This window comes from Danio aesculapii, chromosome 4 (assembly GCF_903798145.1).
Source record: "Danio aesculapii chromosome 4, fDanAes4.1, whole genome shotgun sequence".
NCBI classification, from domain to species: Eukaryota; Metazoa; Chordata; class Actinopteri; order Cypriniformes; family Danionidae; genus Danio; species Danio aesculapii.
Window position 1 is genome coordinate 14,754,639 of NC_079438.1, and position 25,397 is coordinate 14,780,035.

Sequence of the window (25,397 nt, forward strand, 5' to 3'; positions counted from 1 at the left end):
AGAGTTATTTTGCATTCTTGCAGCCCTGTAGCAAATATCACAACCTGGAACTGGGCTGTGATCCCTGATCTACAATACAAAACAGTTGTCAAAATCTTCACCCCTTTTCAGTTTTTAAGTAATCAGGTGTTCAAAGGGTTTCATTATCAGTAACTTGATATGTATTCAAGAGTACACACTTGTTTGGTATGCTGTCCCGGGAGAGAGCCCTAAGCTCATAAGATCCTCAAGCCCTAACCTCTCTCCCGTATGCAGGGCAAGAGGGGAGTTTGAGCTCAGGTAGATCTTGATTTACTCCCCCGACTTGTTTCTGTTCTAATGACAGATATACAGCGCATCCAGAAAGTATTGATAGCGCTTCATTTTTCCAAATTTTTTTATGCTACAGCCTTATTCCAAAATGGATTAAATTCATTTGTTTCCTCAAAATTCTACACACAATACCCCATTAATGAGAATGTGAAAAAGTTTTTTTGAAATTGTTGCAAATTTATTAAAAATAAAAAAGCTGAAAAATCACTTGTACATAAGTATTCACAGCCTTTGCCTGAAGCTCTAAATTGAGCCCACATTCTGTTTCCACTGATCATTCTTGAGATGTTTCAGCAGCTTAATTGGACTTCACCTGTGGTAAATTCAGTTGTTTGGACCTGATTTGAAAGGCATACACCTGTCTATATAAGGTCTCAGGGTTGACAGAGCATGTCAAAGCACAAACCAAGCATGGAGACAAGGGCATTGTCTGTACACCTCCTGGACAGGATTGTCTCGAGGCACAAGGCCGGGAAATGTTACAGAAAATTTTCTGCTGCTCTGAAAGGTCCAATGAGCACAGTGTCTTCCATCATCCGTAAGTGGAAGATGTTTGGAGCCACCAGGACTCTTCCTAGAGCTGGCCAGCCATCTAAGCTGATGCAAACTAACCGTCCTGGAGCCCAGTGGTTTGTTTCTCATTCAGAAAGTCAGACAGAGAACATCATCCAAAACAACACTAGCTACATGAATACACTGGATAGTAAAGTACAGATATATCCTCACCTGTAAAATCACTTGCAAAGAAATTTTAAGCTGCAGAGGTGCTGTTTGCCAGATGTTTATGAAACTGTTCTTCTCTCAGCCGCCATCATTGTGTTTACGGTAAACATGAGAAGCGCAACACATTTACAACTCCTCCTACTGCAGTGTAGGTGTGTTGAAAAACAGAATGCCATCACTCAGCCTTTTCAAACATTATTCAGACATGAAACATCCTGTGCACATGAGAAAATGTTTTGCTGCATTCATGTCATGTGTGCAACTTTTTGTCCACGTGTTTATTAAACTGCGCCGAATGAGTGAAACTCTGTAGACACTGATCAGATCTCTCCAGTGTGAATCTTCTTTTGTGTTTTCAGATGTGTCAACTGATTAAACCTCTTGTCACAGTGTGAACACTTGTACGGTTTCTCCAGTGTGAATCGTCTGGTGCAGTTTAAATTTTGGAGCTGTAATAAGTCTTCTCACACTCAAGCACATATACTCTTTCACACCAGTGTGGACCTTCATGTGTTCATTAAGGTTTGCTGATCGGTTGAAACTCTTCCCACACTGAGTACATGTGAATGGCTTCTCTCCAGTGTGGGTCTCATGTATTTATTAAGGTATGAGGAGTTGCTGAAACTCATCCCACACCGAAGCTACGATCACACTAGAGTTTGAGCATGCGAAATTCTGTTGTACAGCGCTGCGAAAAGGGGCGGGATTAAACAAGATGATTAGACATTAAAAAGTGAGCGATTGGTCCATATTTTACATTTCAGTCATGAGAGGTCATGTTTTGATCTTCGATTGGTCTCACACAGTCTAGTGATGCGATTTGCAGGTCAGAGTTTACCAAGCTTAAACTTTGCAAGGCGAACTGCGAAACTTGACACACGAACTTGCGTTTCTGGTCTGACGCATTGCGTGCATCTTGAAGGATTTTTTGATTATTTTAACTTCATCCTATACATTAATAGACTAATCCTTGCATTAACAGTTTAATTCTGTTTTTAACTAATTACATGAGCTTATGCTGATGTGTTTATCCTCATATAACCTCATGTGCTTAACCTCATCTAACCTTGCTCCATAACAGCTGTGTCTTCGTGTGACTGATAACCGAGAAGTTAACTCCTCTGTACTTGTTATCAACAAAATGTTACAATTTCACTTTCAGAGTTTGCTCATTTACAGGAACCATAACAGACGGGAGGGGCGAAGGCTCACTCTCTTTCAGGCTCTGTTATGTGTATGTGTAACTTTTTCTGTGCAGATTTCCTGTTCTGCCTAACAACTGATGATTGAACTGATCTGGATGGAGGATCTTTCTTACTGAAGCGCCCCCGGGCGGGGCTGAAGAGAGACAACGATAAATATAGGGGGGACAAGGGTGTGGGTGTGTGTGCCCAGCTGACACAGACACCCTGTGTTGCTATTCTCTGACACCCGGAGCTTTGTAATGCTTTATTCATCTAATTAATTTAATTGATAAAACTTATTTAAAGCCTCTGACTGATGTTTTAACCTGGGAGGACTAGGAAAAGTCTAACAGTATGAATGGAAGTCTAAGGGAGAAAAGTCCAGTGTGACCGCGGCTTAAGTGCAAGTGAATGGTTTTGTTCCAGTGTGGATCCTCATGTGCCTATTAAGGGATGATGATTGGCTGAAACTCTTCCCACACTGAGTGCATGTAAATGGTTTCTCTCCAGTGTGGATCCTTATGTGACTATTAAGGGATGATGATATGCTGAAACTCTTCCCACACTGAGTGCATGTGAATGGTTTCTCTCCAGTGTGGATCCTCATGTGACTATTAAGGGATGATAATATGCTGAAACTTTTACCACACTGAGTGCAATGTGAATCGTCTTTCTCCAGTGTGGATCCTCATGTGTAGATTAAGGTATGATGAGTAGCTGAAACTCTTCCCACACTGAGTGCATTGAATGGTCTCTCTCCAGTGGGGATCCTCATGTGTTGATAAAGGTTTGATGAGCAGCTGAAACTCTTCCCACACTGAGTGCATGTGAATGGTTTCTCTCCAGTGTGCCTCTTCATGTGTTCATTAAGGTGTGCTGATTGGTTGAAACTCTCCCACACTGAGTGCATTTGAAAGGTTTTCTCTCCAGTGTGGATCCTCATGTGTAGATTAAGGGATGACGATAAACTGAAACTCTTCGCACACTGAGTGCATGTGAATGGTTTCTCTCCAGTGTGGATTTTCATGTGATTATTAAGGTGTGATGATTGGATGAAACTCATTCCACACTGAGTGCATGTGAATGGGTTTTCTCCAGTGTGGATCCTCATGTGAACTTTAGATTGCTTTGTCTTACAAAACTCTTTCCACACTGAGTGCAGGTGAAAACGATTCTTGTCTTTCCTTTTCAAAATACCATCAGTCTGAAAATGGGTGTTTTTCCTCAATTTTGACATGATGTTCCTCCTCTTACTCCCCTCATTCTCTTCAGTTAGGTCTGAAATAAATAAATAAAACATTTGTTTTCATTAAGTCTTACCAATTCTCATTAAAAGCTGAAAAGTGAAAAGACACTGGAAACATTGGCTACAATTTTGATGCACATTAAATGTAAAACAAATCAGATAATATTTTGTTTGGTCCATTAACGTGTACACATTTAAGCAGATTCAATCCTTTTACAATGTAAAAATGTGTCAAAGCCACTTAACATAGAAGTTATAGTAAATGGACTCTATGCACAAACTCTGCTGAGATGTTTCCGGTAGAATATCAGTTAGGCTCTTTACTTCCGCATAGGCACGTCCTACAGCCAAATCTAATAGCGGCGAAACCCTAAACGCATCAGAGCATGGCAAAGAAGGGAGATTTACTCTTAAATTAATGAGGATCTAGTGCCAGTGGATGTCCAGCATCTGGAAAATCATTATTGTTCAGTTCTAGAACCCACGGTAGTTGATTAATACACCAGATCAGGCTGACACTGCTTCGATGCTGTTTTTGGTGATGTTATAAAATTCTAATGGTAGTTAAAAAATGGTGTACTAGAATATAACCCAGATGAAAGTAGTAACAAGTTGTAATTGTATTTTATATTGAATAATATTATGTTTTAACCCATACTTTCAAAAGTTCACACTTAGCTGATGATTGATTATAAAACTTGCTTGAAATGCTGTCCCGGGAGAGAGCCCTGAGCTCATAAGATCTTCGAGCCCGGGGCTTCCCTCCCGTTTGCAAGGCGAGAGGGGGAGTTTGAGCTCAGGTCTCGAGAACTCCCTGCTGTAGTAGCTAATGAACAGATAGTGATTACTCTTAAGAGATAACTACTTACTAGAAGCATGTCTATGGTGTCGATTTGGATTAGTCAAGTAACTTAAGTTGCATGTTTTTGGACGGTGGGAGGAACCCAGGGGAAACCCACGTAAGCACGGGTAGAACGTGTAAACTCCGCACAGAAACGTTGGCTGGCTTGGTAAGAACTAGAACCAGTGACGTTGTTGCTGTGAGGCAACAGTGCTAACCACTGGGCCACCGTGCCACTCATCTAGGAAAGGAGGAGGAGGTGGGTGGAAGGGGGGATTCTTCAAAATAAAGATGGCTGTGATATGGAACTTAGGGTATTTATAGTGCCTTAGGAATCGTCTGATTGGTGAATCATAAATTGAATAATTCGGGGCCCGGCTGCAAGCAATCATAAGCACGTGATCCTCTCGAAATTAGTTTAAAATAAACTTCCCATAGTGAATTCTATTATACTGTATATATTGTATACATGCATATACACACACACACACACAAACGCACCAAACACTCTAGTGTAATGTAATAGGCAAATAACAAACTGAAACAAATGTGTTAAGCACAAGTATTTATATGCAAAACCTAATATATTGCTTTCTGACTTATACATCTACATCATACAACATCCAGAGTAATCTGTCCAGAGTAAAAGCAACTGTGAGGGAGACGCCGTTCAGCACAAGGCTGAGGGTCCACACTGAGCAGCTCATCCGCAGGGTGAAAACAACAAGCTGGACAGTCATCAGCTCTTTCTATTACAGCGAGCATTAACCAGATTTACACAATGCTTGCCTTCTGCCCATCAGTAAAAGCTTGAGCTAAAGATTAAAAAGAGTAGATGACCAGCTAAATGTATTAATGTAAAAATTATATAAACAAAAACTGCACATAATTTCTATGTTGTTGCCTGCACTGCAGGAATAAAAGTTGTCAATATAATAAACATTCATTTTCAATGCATTAATATACATAAATAATAATGAATGAATGAGATACCACCCTCAACTCATTTTCAACAAGGAAAACTAAATACAAGTAACAAGACATTTGCACTGTAGTTATGTAAAAATTAATTTAGACATCTGCGCGGCAACATAAATATAAATCCATTTTTGACACGTGTAAATTTGACACAAAGTTAAACATAAAAAGTTGTGCGAGTGTTTGTTCAAATCTGTAGTCATCTTGACGGGTAAAAGTTAAAAAGAAGAAATGGTCAGCTTCCTCTGAAACATTTAATGATATTTCAGATGAGCTGGATCATCATGTCATCCTGAGTATAAATTACCTTTCACACTCAAACTATGCAGCTTCTCTGACTTCATCATTGACACTGAAATGCTGAGGCTCTCCTGTCACTCACCCCTTATAGTTAGTAACGTTCATACTTATGCATATGTTTGTTTATTTATTTATGTTTTAATGCCATATCAGCAGCATTATTTATATTCATGGCAAAAACATATACTAATTAATATACAATATATATCATAAAATCAAATCAGTTTCTTAACATACCATTATAAAAAAAACAAACAAAAAGTATACAAGTAGCAGCAACACTTAAACAGTCTGATACTATCTTTTAGTTTGATTTAAGATAAATATTCTAAAAGTGCTCCAGAAGGCACCTTTTCAAACATTTGACTTCAAATATTTCCCGAAACGTTAAACGTCCAACTTCATTTAAAAATACACATTCTATTACAATACATTTTATCATCCAAATATTCTTACACAAGTCACAAATAGGTTTTTCTTCCTCTTTCAATAAATATGCGTGTGTAAGTCTTGAGTGTCTGATTCAACATCTTGTATGTAAAACCTGCTCATGTCTATTTTCAAAAGGGTAATTATTTCTTTAATTTACAAATGGATTTATTTCATACAATTTGTTTTTCCTACATTCAACCCATTCCATTTGCCATTTCTCATTAATATACAGATTTAAAACAGGTTTAATATCAGACACAGGAATTTTACATTTTGTAATCTCCAACTGTAGGGCTTCCTTAGCGGCTTTATCTGCATGTTCATTTCCAATGAACCCCATATGTCCAGGTATCCAGGAAAAAAATAATATCAAAGTCTTTAGTCTTTAAAAGGTTCACTTTTTCTATAATGCTAAAAATCATAGGATGATCAGTTTTCAGAGATTCAAGTGCTTGTAAGAAGAACATAGAATCTGTGCAAATTAACAACTGCCGTTGCTGTTCTTTTTCTATTTGTTCCAGAGCTAAAAACAGTGCACAAGATCAGCTGTGAATATCAAGCTTTGTCCAGAAATACTCTTTCTGAAAACACTCTGAACCAATCACTGCTGCAGCAGATACTCGTCCATCTGATTTTGAACCATCTGTATACACTGGTACATAAGTTGGTGGATTGCATCGAATATTAATAAATTCTTCCTGATAAACATTTGGGTGGATTTCCCTTTTTTTAAACTGAGACAGGTGCATTATAATAGCTGGCTTTTTAATATGCCATGGTGGTTTAGGGCATGCATGCATTGTTAATATTATATCCAGATTAATATCCAACTTCTCCAAGTGAGTTTTCATTCGAATTCCAAAATGTCTGATGTATCTGGGTCTGGCTTCATATAGGTGCTGATATTGAGGGTGGGAAACTGTAGAATATGCTGGATTGTCTTTATCAGCTTTCAGCTTGACTGCATATTTGAGAGCCAGTTTCAATCTTCTGTTGTAAAGTGACATTTCTCCTGCTGTCGTATATAAACTTTGAATTGGAGAAGTCCTGTATGCTACAAGAGCAAATCTCAGTCCTGTATGATGTACTGTATCAAGCATCTTTTTGTATGATATCCTTGCAGATCCGTAAACTATGCTCCCGTAGTCCATTTTTGATCGAATAAGTGTCCTATAAAGTCATAAGCGTATCCCCCAATCTGCATCCCATTTGATCTTTGCTAAAACCTTTATAACATTCATTGCTTTAAAACATCTATTTCATAATACTTTAATATGAGGAATAAAAGATAACTTATTGTCAAAACTCATTCCTAGGAACTTTACCTCTTTTACAACTTGTATAGTTTCTCTATCTAATAAAGGCTCTGGATCTAAATGCATAGATCTTAAAAGACAAAATGCATGCATACAGGTTTTGATTTAGTAAATTGAAAACCATTTAAAACTGACCAGTCATGCATTTTATTTATACATATCTGAATTTGTCTCTCGATTGTAATCATATTTTTCCCTTTATAACAAATACATATATCTACATATAAACTAAAAATATATTATTCCCAATAACATTTACAATATTATTAATTTTAATACGAAATAGTGTTACTGATAGTATACTTCCTTGGGGCACTCCTGATTCTTGTATATGCAATTCAGATAATATATTTTTAATACGCACACGAAAAACTCTATTGGATAAAAAATTTAAATTAGGCAAATTTCCTCTAAAACCCATTTCCTGTAAATCTTTTAAAATACCATAACTCCAGGTAGTATCATAGATCTTCTCCAGATAAAAAAACCTGCTACTATGTGTTCTTTTTTAATAAAACCATCTTGTACAAAAGATTCTAATCGTATAAGATGATCAAGAGTACTTTTCCCTTTTCTAAACCCACACTGATATTTATTAATCTTCTGTTCTTTTTCTAAATTCCAAACCAATCGATCATTAATCACTTGTTCATTGTTTTGCAAAGGCAACTGGTAAGTGCTATTGGACGATAATTATTTGAATGATCTTTTCCTGGTTTAGGTATTGGTATAAAAATAGCTTCTTTCCAAAAGGCTGGTATTTCTCCTGATTTCCAGATATTGTTAACCCGACAAGATGTAGAAATGCCATCTAAAAAGGTGACCTGCTGTTTGTCCAATCAGGGACATTGACAACATAAATATACAAATAATGATGTTCACCCAGGATTTGCCAATGTGAAACGTCTGTTAATGAACACCAGGTATAGCATGAGCAGTGTGGAACGAGATTACAGATAACACAGGATTCTTTTTATCGAGGGTTAGAATGTCCCAGGGTTAACTATTTCAAGTGTCAAAAGCTCTAAGAATCCTCAGCATCTGCTCTTAGAATAAACAGAGCACAAAGAGAAACAGCGATGTACAATTGTCAATGATGTCATAGCAGTGACCTGATCTCATATGCTATTGTTTTAGAACTTCCAATTATATTGCCTATTGGAGAAATGATCAGGAATAATAAATGACAGAAAACTGTAAAACTCAGCCATAGGGAGCACCAGGCCATTTCCCGGTGGCCTGACAGTCATCTGGCCTGCCACAGTGATTCTGGCCTGCTCTGCCCCCACTTATCATAAACATTGCGCTTTTCTCCCCAAACTTAATTTAGTAAGTTTGCCCCCATTTGCCACCAGCAAAATGCTACCCTGGGCCCATATAGCCCACGCCTAAATCCGCCACTGGCAATGCTAAACGTTATTGTTCCACTATAATTTGTTCGTTTTGTCTCACGTCGTTGCACAACACCAATATAGTTTAGAATACTGTACAATGTTTTATAACAATTAATTACTTTACTGTCCATTTCATTCAGCAAATTTAAAATTGGGGGCATCCATGTTTTTTGACATACTTTAAACCAGGGTTTCTGCAGGTTTCACCAAGTAAAATGTAAGACTTTTATGACCATTATGAATGAAATTTTAGACTCATAAAGGGCTAAAGGCTAAGGGATTTTTTAAATGGCCCAGATTATGTATTTCTCCCATCAAAAAATAGTATAATTTAATACATTTAATTATACAATACATTCATTCATTATCCTTTCGGCTTAGTTCCTTTATTAATCTGGGGTCGCCACAACGGAATGAACTGCCAACTTATCCAGCATTAGTTTTTTACGCAGTGGATGCCCTTCTAGCTGCAACCCATCACTGGGGAACACCCATACACATACATACACCACAGACAATTTAGCTTAGCCAAATCACCTGTACCATATGTCTTTGGACTTGTGGGGGAAACCGGAGCACCCAGAGGAAACCCACGCGAACACGGGAAGAACATACAAAGTTCTTCCACACAGAAATGCCATCTGACTCAGCCGAGGCTCGAACCAGCAACCTTCTTGCTGTGAGCCGACAGCACTGCCTACTGCGCCACCGCATCACCAATGATACAATAATAAATAAATATAAAAAAAATGTATATTTTAGATATTTCTTAGCAAAAGATTTTAAATGTTGTGTAAAAAAGCAGGCTTTACTTGTATCCATGCACTTTTTTTCCCAAAATAAACTTTCTATAAAATAAAAAAAATGAACAAATGTTTTTAAAATGTTTTAAAAACTATAATAAACTAAATTTATGCACAACAATCTGTCCACAGCAGTAAATACATGGAGCACGTTTAAACAAATGTTATTGTAAGGAAAATAATTAAACCGTTATGATAAATAGAGTTAAAATGACCTTTTTGAATGAAAAGTTTAAAGTTTTATTGAGATGGATTGTTGGTGATTGTATGGGTTTTGGCCAGATTGGGAAGCAAAACATGAACAAAGGGAAAAGAAGACCTGTTTAAAAAAAGATTTAAGACCTACAACACAATATTTCAGAAAATTTAGGACTTTTTAAAGCCTAAAATTTTGATTTTGGAATTTAAGACATTTTAAGACCCCGCAGAAACCCTGTTTAAACACAATAGCCCTGGTAATTAGTTATTATAATAATGATGTAATTCAGATATTATCTGTGAGCACTAGTAACAACTACTAGAAACAAGTTTAATCCTATAGAGAGGTTCAAGAGTTCACACTTAGATATTGTTTGACAACTGTTAGCAAGTTTGGCATGCTGTCCCGGGAGAGAACCCTGAGCTCGGAGATAGGTGAGCCCAGGGCTCCCGCCTGGTCCATAGAGCATATGAGGGGAGTACGAGATCAGGTGGTTCTCGAGAGCTCCCCGTGGTAAAAGAAAAAGGTGGAGAAGGGGTGGATGGGGGGTTTCTTCGGAAAACGAAGATAAGAGAGTAGTTCTAGCTAGGCTACTTATAGTGAGTTGGGGTTAATCTGATTGGCTAACTAGTGAATGTAGATGAGTGGCCAGCTGCAGTCAATCATATCACGTGCTCCTCTCGAAACCAGTTTAAAAACTTCACTTGATGGAAAAAAAGGGAATTGTGATCAACATGACATATGCAAATGGAAAGTACTAAGCCAACACTATCACTGTAACAGCGGATATCTTCTATGAGAATACTGTAGGTCAAATATCGTCAGCTCAGTTAAACTTTTTTTAAATGTATTGTTTTTATTTATTTTTATAGCGCCAGTGGTCAAGGATGCTTTACAAAAAGTAAGAGAACAAGAAAAGCAATAACCTTAAGAAGGTAGAGAAAATGGGAGACTAATAATACATAAAAGAATGACTAAAGACATGAGAACAAGTAACAAGAAAGAAACTCGTTCCTGTCTTTAAAGCAGTGCTTATGTGCATTTAGGAGAACTAGGCAGCTCACTCAGGACTGCAAGATGGATTTAATTTAGTATTCTTATTATTAAAATATATCTGAATGAGGATCAAATGACTGAGTTGGTCTTTGAGAATGAAAATCAACCTGTTTGTTCCAGCAGATCTTCCTGTTTGACTCTGAATGTTTCTTCAATCTTCACATCTTCACTCTCCTCTTTAATAAACGCCATCTTTATAAGAGTGTGGAGATCAGTCGCTTCAGCGGGAGTTTTTCTCTGTGTTTGGACACTTTATCCTGTTTAAAATAAATAAAACAATGAACAGAAACAAAATAACTTCTCTTCAACACTTGCTGCAACAGTTTCTTTATACGAGAGTAATTAACAAAAAGAAATCAGGTAAAACGTTTCTTTAAAACACGTATTACACACATTTCTGTTACTTTATACAAACAATAGCCCTCGGTTACTGAGAATAAAATAGTACTACGATGTATAAAGGGTTTAAATAATATTTCCAACAGCAGGAACATAATTTAGCATCGTATATAAAACCTAAAACGTCAGAACTTTAAATTTAAGTCGGTCTATATCTGTAAACGTTTTAAAAACACAACCTTTCTCCAGTTGAATCACAGCGCTGAAGCGGCGCCGCCTGATGACGTCACACACTACGCCAAAATAAAAGTCTTTTTTGTTTTGCTTTTTTGCCACTTACTGTTGCATTCATGACTTATGGATACATTTCTTCCGTGTTTTTCACTTTACACTATATCTACTCTCTCTCTCTCTCTCTCTCTCTCTCTCTCTCTCACAAACCTTTAAAAACACATTACTTCCTATTAATATTTGAATCCAAATCTTATCCTCATAATTATGACCTCTTCTTGTCTATTTCTACAACCATAGGTCTATATAGGGTTTCTTTTTTCATATGAAATGTCGTCTCTTATTATCTGTGTTCCACATTTCCTGCCATTCTTTATCAATATCTTCAGTAATAATATTTAATTTACCTTTACTTACAGAAGCATTAAAGGGGTAGTTCACATACAAATTACAATTCTGTCATTTACTCATCCTCTACTTCAGTGTTTCCCAACCCTGTTCCTGGAGGCACACCAACAGTACATATTTTGGATGTCTCCCTTTTCTGACCCATTAACTTCAGGTGTTGGGAGTCTCTTCTGATGTTATGATAAGTTGATTCAGGTGTGTTTGATTAGGGAGAGGTTGAAAACGTGTACTGTTGGTTTGCCTTCAGGAACAGGGTTGGGAAACACTGCTCTACTTGTTCCAAACCTGTTTGAGTTTCTTCTGCTGATCGACTCCTAAAATACCTAAGGTATTTCAGTTCCTGCATATTTTGAGTTGACATTCATTGAGTTTATTCTTTCCATGTTTTTTTTCAGTTTCAGTTTATTAGATTGTGCTGTATATTTATTTTTAAATGTAACATATAACATTTATCTGAATTCACTTTACTCATAATGAATGTATTATTGAGACTTGTGTGTCCTTAAGTTATAATATTATTAATCTGACTTCTGTCCTGTTTTTACTGGTCATTGATTTAACATTGATTAAATATTCAATATTTATAAGAGTTTCAGATGTTTTTGCCAGTGATTATCAATGCCTCAAGTGATTAGTGTTCTTCCTTCATTGTCAGATAAATTTCTATTTAATTATACATTTAAGATCTCATAAGTTTTAGATCTTCTTTCAGTAAATGATCAGCTGTTGATTGTCCTACCCTTCCAAAAATAGCCTACAAGAATCCTGCAGGATTTTCATTTTTTCTGCAGGAATCTGCTGGTATCCAGTAGGAATTATGAAATCCTGCAGGACAAAATGACAATATGTGCAGATTTAGAATCATGCAGTGCTTTATACGGGAATCCTGAATGATCTATTTTTTTCCTTCAGGATAGCTGCTGTCCTGCAGGAATGATAAAATCCTGTAGGACACATTGACGATATGTGCAGGAATTTCTTAGAGGTTTTACAATGGATCCAAGCAAGTGACAAATCCTGCAGGATTTTATAATTCCTGCAGGACTTGCTGGAGTTATTTGCTGTAATTAGAATGAAAGAAAGAAATGCTGTCACTTGCTGTTGGTAGCAATACAATATGAGTTCTAACAGATAAACAATACAACAAACAAACAAAAAATAAATAAATAGATAAATTAATAAAGTATACGAATAGATTATAGGCAATTATAAAAATCCACCATTACTCTAAACCATTCAAATTATACATTTGCGTTTTACATTTTATTCCTATACTTTTTTATTTCATTTATTAAAATGTCAATCCATCTGTCTGTTTTAATTCAACTCCAATCTGTTTGGTTGGATGCAAAAAAAAAAAACTGCAAGACCTGTCCATGAGATAGACACATGTTGAACGTATGTCTCTGCATTTTATGAGTTCAACAGAGTCTGTCTATTCCTCTTTCTTTTAAAATGTTTGATGCTGTTATCCCTGCTTCTGTCTTTTTGACCTGAGCAACCTATCTCCATTGCCTTTTTGTGGCAGCTGGAACTGGTGCCTCTTCGTTTAAGTACACTTTTTATTCCATTTTTATCCTTTATAATGAAGCAGGTTAGTGTTATTGTTAGTGTGATTGGTAAACATAATGTGTTTTCTGCAATATTAGAGTAAATTTAATTAGTAAATTATTATAAACATTTGTTAAACATTTGAAATAAAATAAGATATAAATGCAAAATTGAAATTAGATAATACATTGCTGCCAATAATGTATAGGTCTATATTATACAAGTATAATAATTACAGTATTTTAAGCAGGGTTCTGAACCAAGGAATGGGAACAAGGAATGGAAACGAAAAATGGAAACGAATGACATTTTTCAGGAACAGAAACGAAAAAAAAAAGATCAATTTTAATCATTCTGAACAGAAACGTTTACAGTTAACCGGTTAATAACATTAATTTATTGTTCTCTTTATTATATGAATTTGGGAGACAAAAAGCATTAATTTAAATTAATTATTGATTGTAGATTGTTTTTAGATGGGTCTCCATGAAGAAAATCCTCTTGTTAACATTTCTCTTATGACAAATCATCTGATAAATCAATCTGTAATATTGAAGGATGAGGGGCAGATCATAAACATGATAGATACAGTTTTGAATGATATGATAGATATTATCAAACAACCCAAGCATTTTCCATTCAGAGAATTACAGTATTTAATAGCTTAGTCCTTATAAACAATCCATTAATAAAATACATTATTTACAAGGCTGCCTAAGAATTAACCGAATATGCAATATGATCCGCATAATGATCACAGTGAAATGAGGTAAGCGCTTGTTTTATATAAACTCTAAATGTCTGACCGTGATGCCTATTTAGGCCTATGCCAGTCTATAAATAGATAATATAACTTGAAATACTAATATTTTAGAGGAAGTAGTTAAAGTTTGCACAACCAGTGTTTGGTCTTATTAACCTGCCCATAATTAAACGTCATGTAGACTACTTTTTGATTACTTGACCTGCAGATTAACGGCAGCACCGGCGGACATAAACGAGATCTGTGCATAACAGGGTTTTATGTGTCCCCAATATGCAAAATCAAGAGAGTGCACGACTCCATAAGGTAACGTAAACTGCACACACTTTATTATGTAATGTGTGAATTCAGGGACGCGTCTCACATCTTATTAAATGCCCATGCTTAATTGGTCATCGACGAGGTCTATCGGGTTTAAAGGGTTACCGACAATAAATCAATCGAGTAATCGTTAGCATCCCTAGTTTAATCAATCGTAAAAGTAGTGTCAATGTTATTAAAATGCACACACAATCTATCAGTTAATCTATCCAATACAGGGCTCTAGACTAACTTTTTGCCTTGGTGTGCCTTTTTTTCTCAGGTGAACCATGCATTGCATAGTATTTTAAATTTACATTAAAGATAAATAAGGCAAGAATATGAAAAGGATACTTTTTATATTTTTACACCTACAAAAATATCTTGTGGTAGTGCACTTGTTTAATAAAAATCTTTGTAATTGTAACATTCAACATGCAATACAGTACCATAAAAAACTAAACTAAACCTCATAATCTTTTGTATTTACAAGAAATATTATGTTTTATACTCGGCCTATGCCTAAATCCAAAAAGCACAAAATAATTGATATATTTATAAATTACACTGATTGAACTAAATAACTATACATTACGCTAAATAACTAAAACTGGCTATATAGGCCTAATCTTGGGGTGACGCAGTAGGTAGTGCTGTCGCCTCACAGCAAGAAAGTTGCTGGTTTGAGCCTCGGTTGGGTCAGTTGGTGTTTCTGTGTGGAGTTTGCATGTTCTCCCTGCGTTTCCCCCACAGTCCAAAAACATGCGGTGCAGGTGAATTGGGTAGGCTAAATTGTCTGTAGTGAATGAGTGTGTATGATTGTTTCCCAGAGATGGGTTGTGGCTGGAAGGGCATCTGCTGCGTAAAAACATGCTGGATAAGTTGGTGGTTCATTCTGCTGTGGTGACCCCGGATTAATAAAGGGACTAAGCCGAAAATAAAATAAATGAAGTCCTAATCTTATTCTCTGATTAAAACAAAAGTAATCTAGCAATGCTGCACCACTTACAAGCAAATGGCAGAGAAACAATGCAACCACAGAAATCGCAAAGACCACAGTGATCGCGGAAACAGCAGTGAGCACTTTTTCTGAAGTTATGCCTTTCTATTTTAAATTTAATTACTGTGCGTTTAATGTTAAATAAATCTGTGTGTGTATGCATGTGTGTCCACCAACTGTGTCTTTCATTACTGAAGCAGCTCTCTTCCAAAACCGAAAGTTACTTCGTCTGTCTGGCAATATTTCAGCTTTTAATCGAATGAAAAAACTATTTAGATGAGTCTATAGTCAAATTTTGCAGAAACTGTGCAGCTGCACATTGAATCTGTGGTTTCATTTCATCTCACTCTCGCTTTCATCCAGACATCACTATGTAGACGCCACATAAACGTCAAGTCGTGAAATTGAGGCCGGTACCAGCTGAAGCCCTTGTGAAATGTCAAAATACAGCCTTGAAATGAACAGGTAATGTTTTTCAGACAAAAAGTCTATCTAGGATATCTGTAAAAACGCAATCAGTGCCAATGTTATGTAGAAGTAGTGTTGCCTAAACGGCTTTTACATTTCTAATCAAATTAAAACCAAAATACAATTACATTTTTTGTTTGATAACAATATACAGAAACGAAATAAAATCAAATGTTGGCTATTTTGTAATTTGTTTTAATATTAATAAAAACATACTTCGACTATTTAAGCTTAACGACTATACGCCGCCAATGGCCATTAATAAATATTATTTTACTTTGTACTGGATTATAATGTATATTTTACAATAAAAACTAAATATAGCATGTCTCACTGTAATCTAAAACAATTTATAACACATCAGAACTGTAGACCTGCAGTGTGTGGCCTAAACTGTATGCAGGGGGTGTTGGTCAATAGCCTACAGCGTATAATTGAACTAATATCTCCTAATAGCCTAAAATAGCCTAATTTGAGAGATTTAAAAAATAAAAGACACTTTAAAAAAGGAACAACACACGAATCAACCATCTCAAAATGCACTGATCTACCCACATGTTATGGGACATCTTCACAAGAGTGGCGCCTGGCCATGTAATCTTACGGCAGCCAAAAGGAATACATTTGCTGGGAATATACTTAGAAGCCAGCTATGCTCACCACTATATTACCAACGCTTGTAGACATCCTCTCACAGAAGAAAATGAAAGCTTTCGACCAAGGAGTTCTTTGATGCACTGTTAAAGTTACTGCTGATGACCAGTCGAAGACTGATGAAGAAGCGAGGATTATTAATGAAGAAAAACTCTCCAAGCCCAGTTTTCTACCCCCCTCTTGCTGTCAGCCAAGGTCTTTAGTGCCAGCACTGCAGACAATAGTGTTAGGACTGGATTACATTGCTGATCTGTGTGGGGGTAGAATGGGTTTTCTTGCTGTGCAGATCCACGTTAGTATAGTGGACAGTATCTCTGCCTGTCATGCGGAAGACCGGGGTTCGATTCCCCGACGGGGAGGCCCTCATTTGTCTTTTACTCTTTGGCTGTTGCCTTTTCACAAGGGTGGCAACGGACTAAGTGATATATATACAGCAGCCAAAAGGAAATGCGTTGGCTGGGAATCAAGCCCGGGTCAACTGCTTGGAAGGCAGCTATGCTCACCACTATACCACCAATGCTTGCGGACGCTTCTTGCCAGAAGAGCTCAAAAGAATGCTTTCAACCAAGGCCCTCTTTGTCTTGGTTCGGCTCTGAAAAACATGTCCAGCATATGGATCCCAACCATCTCAAAATGCACTGATCTACCCACATGTCATGGGACACCTTCACAAGAGTGGCGCCTGGCCTTGTAATGTTACGGCAGCCAAAAGGAATACATTTGCTGGGAATATACTTAGAAGCCAGCTATGCTCACCACTATATTACCAACGCTTGTAGACATCTTCTCACAGAAGTGTAGAAAATGAAAGCTTTTGACCAAGGAGTTCTTTGTGTGGGCGAAAATAAAATGTAGAGTATGGATCCCATCTCTTTCTGACGTTGAGGTTGGATAAAGCGTTCGAAGGTACAACCTCACCCAAAAAATGGGAGGTCGATAATTTCACTCTGCAGTGGTGGAGTTCTCATCTTCTGTCACCCAGTATTCACTGTAATGAGCTCCCCCGGTTTGAATGTCATTGCAAGGGTTGACTGAATGCAGCTCATGAAAGGGCAAGCTGACATTTTGTGGAGTAAAAGCTGGGCAATGTGTAAGAATGAATGGCGTGCTTTGTTTGCTGCAAAACATGCTAATAACGTTCTCCTGTGTGATGCACTGTTAAAGTTACTGCTGATGACCAGTCGAAGACTGATGAAGAAGCAAGGATTATTAATGAAGAAAAACTGTCCAAGCCCAGTTTTCTACCCTCCTCTTGCTGTCAGCCAAGGTCTTTAGTGCCAGCACTGCAGACAATGCTTTTAGGATTGGATTACATTGCTGATCTGTGCGGGGAGAACGGGTTTTCTTACTCTGCAGATCCTTGTTATTATAGTGGACAGTATCTCCGCCTGTCACACGGAAGACCAGGGTTCGATTCCCCAACGGGGAGGTCTCCTTTGACTTTCACTTTTTGGCTGTTGCCTTTTCACAAAGGTGGCAACGGACTAAGTGATATATACAGCAGCCAAAAAAAAATGCGTTGGCCGGGAATTGAACCCGGGTCAACTGCTTGGAAGGCAGCTTTTTTATAATTTCATTTATATCAAAAATTAAAAACAATTACATTCAGGTAATAATACATGTACATTATATAAATTCATTTGAACATATATATTCCCACATAAAAAGTCTTTTTCAAATACATCAATCTTGTCATTCGTGTTACAATAATGGAAAAGAGCATTAAGCAGTACAGACATTTTTCTTTCAAACAATTTACACACAGATATTTTGCCATTCTTTTGTTTAACAATATTCCTTCTATTCCATATCACAATTTTTCCAACTGTTAAAATGAAATTTATGAACCTTGTATTTTTACCTTCTGTTTTACAACCAAATAAAAATAATATTTCCTCATCAACAATCTGTTTTTCAATCCCAATTTCATTTATCATTTCTTTAATTTCTTTAATCTTCTTCATTACAAACTTTACATCTTGCATCATTTGCCAAACCTATTTTACACAATCTCATTTCACTTAATAAACAGTTTTGCCTTAAAATGTAATCAAAATTCTCTAAAACTGGACTTTTCCACCAAGCTCTCAGATTTTGCCATATTTCCTTTGTTTCTATATTGGGATATAATCTTTTCCAGTACTCTTCTGCTTTGGGTGTAACAAACACGTCTTTACATAAGCATGAATAAAACATCTTCAGTATACCATCTTTGAAAGCATATTGATTTTCTTTAAAGTTAATCACCCTTCCTTCATCGCTGTGCATATCCAAATTATTTTCTATCATTTCTTTCCATTCTTTTGGTATATTGTTTTTCAAGTTATTCAATTGATTTTCAATAACTCCTTTAGTTTCGTTTTCATAGTTTTCTATTATTGCATCTTTTAATACTTGCACCTGTACATAACCAGGTATCACTTCATATAAGATATCTTTAATTTGCTTTATTCCTGCATAATACCATTTCTTATAAAAAATAGTGTAATTCCCTTTTTTAATGTAATCATTTAAAAACAGCGGTTGCTTTAAAATCTCTTCTTTACTAAATGTACAATCAATATGCTTTCTAAAATCTCCCCATGCCTTGATAACTTCTTTATAGAATTCTGGAATCCCATTCATCATATTCTCTTTGGGCTTCATCCATAATATATATTCTTGCATTTCCCCACATTTATTTAAAAAATATGTCATCGCATCTTTCCATACGTGTTTTTCTTCTTTCCAGTATTTATTTACAGTTTTTATTCTTATGCTTTTCATTCTGATGAGTGGATCGATTAAACCTAACCCCCCTTCTTCTACTTTACCAATTATGGTATCATAAGCTATCTTGGAAGGTTTCCCGTCCCATATAAAATCTAAAACAATAGCTTTTATCTTCTTATAAACACTCATTGGCAAACTCACTGTACCTAAAACATACCACATTTTTGATAAAAATAAGGAATTTAAAACTAAAACTTTCCCCTTTAAAAACAAACCTCTTAATTTCCAGAAATGTAATCTTTTTTCCATTCCTTTTAAAACTTCCTCCCACACTAAATCCCTTGTTTCATTTTCATTTTCACCAACCCTTATACCTAAAATCTTCATATTGGTTTTCTCCTCTTTAAATTGGATTTTTTCTGGTAAAACCTTTGTTTTTCCTATTCTCATGTATTTCGTTTTTTCCTTATTAATTTTTGCTCCTGTTCCTTTACAATATCTGTTTAAAATTTCCTCTGCTTTCTCAATACTTTTAATATCTTTTACTATTAAAGTGGTATCATCAGCATATTGAAATATTTTTGTTCTAACTCTGTTCCTTTTATACATAATCCTCGTATTTGCTTTTCATTATCAATTGCTAACCCCAATGTTTCAGATACAAGTGTGTATAGTAGTGCTGACATTGGACACCCTTGTCTTATCGATCTTGTTACTTTAAAATCTTTAGTTAAAAAACCATTTACTTTTATACAGCTTGTTATATCTGTATATAAACATTTTATCCATTGTAAATATCTTTTTCCAAAACCAAATCTCTCCATTACATTCATCATATATTTGTGTTCCACTCTATCAAAAGCTGAATCCAAATCTACACTAATTATATATCCTGTTTCTTTTTCCTCTCTCATATACCAGATTATGTCTCTTATATTGTTTATGACATCCGTTATGTCTCTTTTTAGAACCGCATATGCTTGATTTGTTTGGATTATGTTTGGTACAACTACTTTCAATCTGTTAGCTAAGACTTTCGCTAAAATTTTATAGTCTGTGTTCAGCATACTTAAGGGTCTATAATTTTTTAAGTCTTCCTTGTCTCCATTTTGTTTATAAATCATTTTAACCATTCCTTTTTTCATACTATTAGTTAACTCCCCTTTTTCATAAATATCACTGTATATTCTATTTAAAATAGGACTTAAAACATTTTTAAAAACTTTATAAAACTCAACTGGTAGTCCATCTATTCCTGGACTTTTCCCATTTCTCAACTGATCAATAGCTGTTTCTATTTCTAAATCTGTTATCTCACTCTCGCACGTTTCCTCGTCCTCTTTATTTAATTTTACTGTTATTTTTTCTAATAAGAAATTTTCATCATTTAAAACTACTCCATTTTCTGTAAATAATTCCTTATAAAATCGTCTAGTTTCCTTTAAAATTCCCTCTTTGTCCTCTACAGTTTTCCCATCTTGTGTTTTTATACATTTGATTATAGCTGCTCTCTGTCTTGTTTTTTCTAATTCATAAAAGTATTTTGTACTTCTTTCTCCTTCTACAATGTCTTTAGCTCTGCTTCTAATAATTACTCCCTTACACTTTTCTTCTTCGATTTTCTTCAGCTTTTCCTGTAATTCTATTATTTTGTCAACATTTATCCCATTTACTTTACTCATTTCTTCATTCCATTCTTTTCTAATTTGATTTTCCTTGAATTTTTTTGCCTTTTGTCTTTTTTCTGATATATTTATTGAGTATTCTTTTATTCTATTTTTCAGATTATCCCACCATAAACTTGTTTCTGTTTCAAACATTTCATCATTCACACTATTGATTATTATATTTTCTATTTCCATTTTATACATTTCTATTTTGAACAACTCAGTGTTGAGTATCCACACTCCTGGTCCTTTTTCAATCTCATTAAAATTCATCGTTATCCATATAAAATCATGATCACTCTCACTATAGGTTTTGTAGAAAACTTTGTTAACATATTGTACTTCTTTCTTCTTACATAAAAACAAGTCAATTCTACTTTGCTTTAAAATCCTATTTACAATTTGTCTTCTTGAATATTCTCTTTTCACACCATTTTGCTCTCTCCATACATCTACCAAATCACATTTCCTCATTAAATTCTGTAGTTCATTCCTTCCTCTGTCTGTTCTAAAATCCATTGAGTCATCTTTATCTATTCTTTGCATGGCAATATTAAAATCTCCTAAAATAAATATGTTTTCATTCTTATCTATTAACTTAGATCTTAATTTTAAATACCAGGGTGGTATGGCCATAAGCGAGAGCAGACGTCAAGAGTTGGCTATTTGAAAAGAGGCGCAGCACCAGGAGCCGAGCGCAGCTCAGCTTGCATTGACACAGCACCGACAGAAACAACGCCCTTGTCCCCTCAATTGTTTACCTGTGTTTTTTTTGTCCCACCCCTCCCAAATAAGATGAATGTGAGAAAAGACACCAGCAGCAGACCTGTGACACGGGGAAGTGTATTAGATGCCAAATGAAGGAACTCAAAGAGCTTACAGCACCTGGTATTCCCAGGCGGTCTCCCATCCAAGTACTAACCAGACCGACAGAAAACAAAGCCCTTGACCCCTCAATAGTTTACCTGTTTTTTTTTGTTTTTTTTTTCGGTTTCTGCTCCGGGGCACCGACAGCTCTTGCTAGGTTAAACCAGCCAAGTCAGGGTACTCACTTCCCCCGAATGGAATCAGGGGAAGTGGGTACAATGACTTAGCTGGTTCCAGAGATCAGAGAGGAATTCAGAGTTTTGTTTTGTTTTTTTCGTATTTTGGGAAAGGTATCAGCTGCCAAATGAAGGAATTCAAAAAGCTTTAAGCACCTGGTAATCCCACGGGGTCTCTCATTCAAGAACTAACCGGGAATCAAACCCAGTCCACAGCAATGAGAGCACCGAATCCTAACCACTAGACCACCAGTGATGGGAGAGCAGATACTTGCCCTCAAGCCTTGCTGTGGGTCTCCACACAAGTATGCTGCAGCTGCTCTGACAAAAATAAATCCAATGCTTGTAACCTCCTCCTGGAGAGGAGAAAGTCTCAGACCCTGGATCACAGTTCTTCTATGGAGGGACTGTCACATGCTCCTATCGACACCACAACTTGCCATAATAACAAAGCACAGCATGCGTTGAATGAACTCCGTATTGACAGAGCTGTGTCCTTATTACAAGCAACAAGCTAATGATGACAAGATAAGGAGATAGGGCCAGTGGTGCAGTGGATAATGTGTCTGACTATGGATCAGAAGACTCTAGATTTGACTCCTGGCTTGCTTGTTTTGGTCTTTTTGCTTTGCCGACAGCCAGTGCACTGCGGTCGCCTTTCGCCCCCCACTGGAGCTGTTCAGTTCCACTCTGGAGTGAGTCAAGTTTAAGTGGCCGCCAGCACAGAGCCCGTGGGGTGCTCTCCTGGTTTCAAAGGATGCCCCAACTGCAGTTTTTTAATAACATCTACTACAGCTACACCAACCGTAAACCCAGCCTACTTGTTGCAAAAGTCCATACAACTTAGAAGTCACCCATCAAACTTGCAGCGTAATCTCTTCCACTTTTAATTCTCTGAGCTGCAGCAATACCTAAGTGCTCTGATAAAACATGAATAAAAAACTATGGCTTTTAACCTCCTCTTGGAGAGAAGAGAGTCTCCGATCCTGGATCTCAGGTCTTCTATGGAGGGACTGTCAGGAATCCTGGAAGAGCATCTCATCCACACAACGTCTTGCCATAAAACAAAGCAGAATGTGTGGTGACGGTACTCCAGATTGACAGAGCCTTGTCCTTGTTTCAAACGCTAACAAGGTGCTGAACAGAGTGCCAGTGGCACAAAGGATAATGCTTATGACTATGGATCAGAGGATTCTAGCTTACGGAAACCATGAGACTGTGTATGAGAGAGTGCGTAAATGTATGATTGGTACTTGTGCAAGAGGGGCAGTGAAGTGGGCTTTTTGCCCTTTCGTTCCTGTACAGTTCGCATATATCTTCATCGCTAGAGCTCAAATGTTGACAAGATAAGCAGACAGGACCAGTGGTGCAATGGATAATCTGACTGACTATGGATCAGAAGGTTGTAAGTTCGACTTCTGGCTGGCTCGCTTTGGTCTTTTTGCTTTGCTGTCAGCCAGTGCACTGCGGTCGCCTTTCCCCCCCGCTGGACCGGTTCAGTTCCACTCTGGAGTGAATCAAGTTTCTGCGGCCGCCAGCACAGAGCCCGTGGAGTGCTCCCCTGGTTTCAAAGGCTGCCCCAACTGCTGATTTTTATTAACGTCTTCTACAGCCACACCAATCGTAAACCCAGCCTTCTTGTTGCAAAAGTCCCTACAACTTAGAAGTCACCCAGCCAACTTGCAGCGTAATCTCTTCCACTTGTAAGTCTCTGAGCTGCAGCAATACCTAAGTGCTCTGATAAAACATGCATAAAAGAAAGTATGGCTTTTAACCCCCTCTTGGAGAGAAGAGAGTCTCCGATCCTGGATCTCAGGTCTTCTATGGAGGGACTGTCAGGAATCCTGGAAGAGCATCTCATCCACACAACGTCTTGCCATAAAACAAAGCAGAATGTGTGGTGACGGTACTCCAGATTGACAGAGCCTTGTCCTTGTTTCAAACAATGTGCTAACAAGGTGCTAACAAGCTGCTGAACGGAGTGCCAGTGGCACAAAGGATAACGCTTATGACTATGGATCAAAGGATTCTAGCTTAGCAATCGTAAACCCAGCCTACTTGCTGCAAAAGTCCCTACCAGGCCCAACCCTGTCTTTCTTCCGAGTTCAGATGAGATCAGGCATTGCCAGAGTGGTATGGCCGTAAGCGAGAGCAGCCGTCAAGAGTTAGCTATTTAAAAATAGGCGCAGCACCAGGAGCCGAGCGCAGCTCAGCTTGCTTTGACACAGCACCGACAGAAACAAGGCCCTTGTCCCCTCAATTGTTTACCTGTTTTTTGTTTTTTTTCTGTTTCTGCTGCGGGGCACCAACAGCTCTTGCTAAGTTAAACCAGCCAAGTCACTGTACCCACTTTCCCCCGAATGGAATCAGGGGAAGTGGGTACACTGACTTGGCTGGTTCCAGAGTTCAGAGAGGAATTCAGAGGTTTTTTTTTTTATATTTTGGGAAGTGTATTAGCTGCCAAATGAAGGAATTTAAAAAGCTTACAGCACCTGGTATTCCCAGGCGGTCTCCCATCCAAGTACCAACCAGGCCCAACCCTGCTTTGCTTCCGAGTTCAGATGAGATATATATATATTTTTTATTAAAATCAAATATTTACATTTTTACAAAGAAATGATCACATCACACAAAAATCACATGATACTTACAACACTCATTATTAGACTTCATATTTTTCCCATAACCAACTTAAAATGTTGTCCTTGTATTCAACCATTACGTTCCCTTTTACCATTATTTCTATAAATACATCCTCCTTTTCTTGTACTATAAAATAGTTGAATATCAATTTTACAGCCATCTCCATTCTGTTTTTAAACATACGCCATATATCCACTCTCTTCCCATCATGTTTAGCCATATTTCTCTTATCCAAATCACATACTTAGCAATTGTTATACATAGATTAAAAGCATACATACCACATTCATTTTGACCAAATAAATATTTTTTTTCCCAGTTCTTTTGTTCATCCACATATATGTCCCCTATTAACGATTTAGCAATTTTCTTACATTTTTCCATAATTCCTCCAACTTTTTACAATAGATGAACAAATGTAATAAACCTTCCCCTTCCTTCCTAAACACCTTACATATTATATCTTGTTCAATTCCCATTTTACACAATCTCATTTCTGTTAATATGCAATTATGTCTCAATAAATAATTACAATTTTGTAAAATTGGTTCCATATATTTCATTCTGACATTTCCCCATATTTCTTTTTCATTTAAATCCTCATATCTTTCCTTCCAGTAGTTGAATGCTATAGGTCTTATAAAAGCCTTTGATCTAAAAACAACATAAAAACTCTTAACTGTACATAAGCTCATATTGATCTTTTCTCCGTTTTTTTTTCTTAAAATAGACCTCTGGTAATTCTTCCTTATCCCGCAACTCATTTTTTTTCAATTATTTAAATCCAATCTTTTGGTATTGCTTTTTTCAAATCATGATATTGTCTTTGTAATT

General features: G+C 36.8%; 1 protein-coding gene and 1 pseudogene across 1 annotated transcript in view; both read left to right on the forward strand.

Annotated features, from left to right (window-relative positions):
• Positions 1–25,397, forward strand: part of LOC130222028 (NLR family CARD domain-containing protein 3-like) — a 503,712-nt gene that overhangs the window by 124,953 nt on the left and 353,362 nt on the right.
• The window catches only part of LOC130222147 (gastrula zinc finger protein XlCGF8.2DB-like), a 245,622-nt pseudogene that overhangs the window by 99,732 nt on the left and 120,493 nt on the right, over positions 1–25,397 (forward strand).